Source organism: Topomyia yanbarensis, chromosome 1 (genome assembly GCF_030247195.1).
Source record: "Topomyia yanbarensis strain Yona2022 chromosome 1, ASM3024719v1, whole genome shotgun sequence".
Lineage (NCBI taxonomy): Eukaryota > Metazoa > Arthropoda > Insecta > Diptera > Culicidae > Topomyia > Topomyia yanbarensis.
In genome coordinates this window covers 186,977,190-186,981,055 of record NC_080670.1, presented here as the reverse complement: position 1 = coordinate 186,981,055, position 3,866 = coordinate 186,977,190, and the positions used below count along the sequence as shown (strand labels likewise).

General features: G+C 41.3%; 1 non-coding gene across 1 annotated transcript; it reads left to right on the top strand.

Annotated features, from left to right (window-relative positions):
* The first annotated feature begins 3,470 nt into the window (after positions 1-3,470).
* Positions 3,471-3,542, top strand: Trnad-guc (transfer RNA aspartic acid (anticodon GUC)). Its single transcript has one exon. It is a non-coding gene; the product is annotated as a tRNA-Asp (tRNA).
* Positions 3,543-3,866: the final 324 nt, after the last annotated feature.

Here is a 3,866-nt window from a genome sequence, read left to right as displayed (position 1 = left end):
GATTGCGGCAAAGTTCTACTGTATCGATTTTGTAGGCTTTTTCCATAAGTTAAAGGCAAAGCGAAACGATAGATATGAAAATTAAAAGGCGGATGGAGTTTCTAGAGAGAATCAATTGTAAAACGTACAGAAACCTTCCATCATGCCGATATGAGTATGTCTAGCACTTGTTTTCTGGTTCAAGTTTCGTTTCAGCATACTTTGTAGGTTTTAGTAATGTATTGCATAACTAGTGTTACGAGGCTACTTGACTACTAAGAAAATTTTCCTGGCGGGTGCTTGAACATACGACGAGTGGGCTTATAAGACCATCGCCTTACCCTCTGAACCGCCAAACCAAAGTTAATAGTTAAAAGTCGTACGGCTTAGAATACTGTATCGAAGGCATGACGTGACGTGAGTTAACTTCCATGGCCTGGCTTCAACATCGCTTTTCGAGTTATCTTAGTATAGGATTTCTTGCCAAATACATGCGTGATTACATCACTGAAAAATGACATCCACATCGAGTTTTCATCGTGTGTAAAAATAACACGATCATTCTGAAAAGGAAGTAGAGGCCGACACAGTGATCAACCAGCAGACGTTTAGCAATCGCTATACTGGCCTTGCTTGCGTGCAAATTTGGGTAGTCCCCCAAGTAGCAGTTCTGATTTTATATCACACTACAAGTACATTCTAAGTTCTAATAAGGGTTTCAATAGTGCCATAAAACTTCAATTGTAGTATTAAAACAGATTTTGTAGAAACAATTATGCTGGCTTTATATGTCGGTTCATTAAGTTTTAACTGTTTCTGATCATGAAAAAGTGACATCATTCGTTCAATATTCTATCTATCTCCGCATTAGCCAAATATTGTCGTGTACTGAGTAATTTGTGTCTACTGAGAATTCGACAGTGGGAAGTATTATGGTTTCCACAGACAGATTGTTGATTGCTGCGTTGCGGATGACTCTGTGAGTAGGAAGTCAGGAAAAGCTAGTTCATTATCATACCGATTGATTGATTAGTAAAATAAGAAACGATCAGAACAAGTGTACGAGTAGGGTTGCCACCTCTGGAGAGGCTTTGACCCGGAGATTTTCACTGGGTGGATTTTGAGTGGAACGAGACAGAAATTGGAATCAAAGCGATTTCTAGGCATTTTAGAGCACTTTAATCGCTTTTTATTACCACGTTAGAGTAAAACTGTAACACGCTTGAGACTAAGTGCCAAGAATACAAAAGCACCAGCTACTCTCACTGTGGAGGTCGAACGTGCATTGCTCTCCTCCACAACTAACAGAAGAAGGAGAGCAAAGGAGGCAGAGCTGCGACATCACACTATGTGGTGTCGGTTATTCGTCACCAACAAATTTTAATTTCGCAACAAAGGGGCAAAACTCACCTCCCTAGCCCAGTTAAGGATCGCTACTGGAGTAGCAACAACACCGCAAGAACTCGTTTGATGTTGACCTAGTCAGTTGGATTAGAACAAATCTGCCAGACCTTAGTGCAGCTGGTGATAAGCACCACTCAGAGTGAAATGATTTGGTAAAATTGCAGTAAAATAACTTTTTTACACCATTTTGAGCGACTTAGTGGAATGCAACATTTCAATTGTAACACATAGCGAAATATTACTTTCCTTAACCCTCCGGAAGTCGCGCATATGGCTTACCGAACGAGCAGCCCCTAAGACGATTTCGCTAGATTTTTAGAGCAGCGTGCACTCAGTGCACTAGCACGACTTCCGGATGGTTAATTTGTAGTAAATTTTATTTGTTTTTGTTTTTCATTTTCATTGCCTTGTAAAAGAAATTACCAATATTTGGTTAATTCTTCGCCACCTTGAAACGAAGGGTTAGTAGGGAAAAATAAATCTGAACCAGAGTAATAGTTAATTTAAACTTTTTAAATATTTTGTAAAGAATCAATTAATTCCAAAAAAATTGAACCTATGCTTCTTCCCACCAAACCCGGAGAAATTGATCTAAAACCCGGAGACCCGGAGATCGCTCCCGAAAACCGGAGTCTCCGGGTCAAACCCGGAGGGGTGGCAACCCTATGTACGAGTAATTATTGCTAAACCTCTTAATACCTTAATACCTCTTACCGACCTACTCAGCAGACATTTGCTTGCACAGTCTTTTAACAGCGGAACACTATATAAATTCACAGTTCATAAGCAACCACTCGCAGACATGGCGACAATTGAATAGCTTGCGGAACTGTCTTGCGATTCGAAAGTACCTGCCTTAGGATTGGAAATGGAAAGAATTTCTTAGACATTTGATAACAAAGATAACATTTCAATTCGATAACATAACAAAGATTCTTTTCATAACGAAAAGCGAAAACATGCCTAACAACGGTATCATGTATTACAAGTTTTCAAAAAATCTTTAATCGTTCGTTCGTACACTTCCCTGTTTTATCTTAAAAGTAGTTTACAATGTTCGTATCATTCTCAGTCCTACCTTAAAGCAGAAGCAATAAGCCGTATCTAATTAACGTACAGAAGCTAAAATAATTATGATAAACCGACCCAGCAGCAGATGATCCACCTGCAAAGAGACAACATTGTAGTAAATACCGAACCTACTTTTCCCCACCCGCGAAAGTGAACCGCATTAATTCTCACACGACGACCGACAGTCGTAAAATCACTTTCCTGGACGGTCGTGGTCTATGGAGAATGCATTCATCTCCGCCACCGACGCCGCACTGGGATCCAACCAGATTTTTATTGGCCAATCGCGAGGCGGTTACTTTGCTAATTGAACATTAGCATGGAGCATTTTCCACGCGGATTCCTTCGTTAAAAATACCCGTTACCTACCTACCCACATACACTGACTGACTGACTGCACCGCGTTGCGCGCCAATACAAAAATAGAGAGCTCGGTATGGTTAATGGTTTCCTGCGATCGACATATGCAGGCTTCGGTTCGGTAGTCGCAAAATACACGCGCCACCGACCCATCGTAGTAGGTACACCTCTTCTAATAGCAACTGCTCTGATGCTGACTACACTACACATACACTGCTGTTGACACGGGACGGGTAGGTAACGGTAAAAAAAGGCAAAGTGTGCGAAAATCACGTTCCAATCAAGCGAAAACGTCGATTCTGCACGGTGACCGCAAATGATGTAAGATTTGCGTCCGAAGTGACAACAACAAACTTCACACGAAGCGGATCGGTTTTAGCGGGAAAGGGTCAATGATTCACTGTTTTGAGCGGGATAAAGACGATCGGTTAACAAAGACAATTACTAAGGGCGATGAATAATATACTTTATTTTGTTTCACCCCGTGTAAAAATTTGTTGAGGAACTCATCTTTATTGCTTTATGTATAAGATAATTGTTTATAATATTAGCAGTGAATTTAGCAGAATGGCAATCGCAATGAGCTAATTCGTTAGCCCGATTAGGTTACTATAATATCTACAGTACATAGGGTATGCCTAACTCAAACATAACAGTCCTCGATAGTATAGAGGTCAGTATCCCCGCCTGTCACGCGGGAGACCGGGGTTCGATTCCCCGTCGGGGAGGAGATCACTTTTTGCCATGCAAACACTGATGATAAGGTTCAATAGATTCAACGAGTATCTCACATCATTTACTTCAACTTCCATCTATCTACATACACACACACACACGACAACCCGATTCGAGTCATCACACATGTATTCGTCACACTCGTTTATCATCAGCGCCGCCATGGTCGTCATGGAGATTAGCTATTTAATTATGTTGTATAAATTTCGCGTACTTACTTTAACTTTAGCTGCACCTTTCCGAGCGTGACAACCGCCAACAGCAGCAGAGCAGCCAGCCAGCCAGCGGCATTAGTGTGCCGCAGAAAACCTTGGACA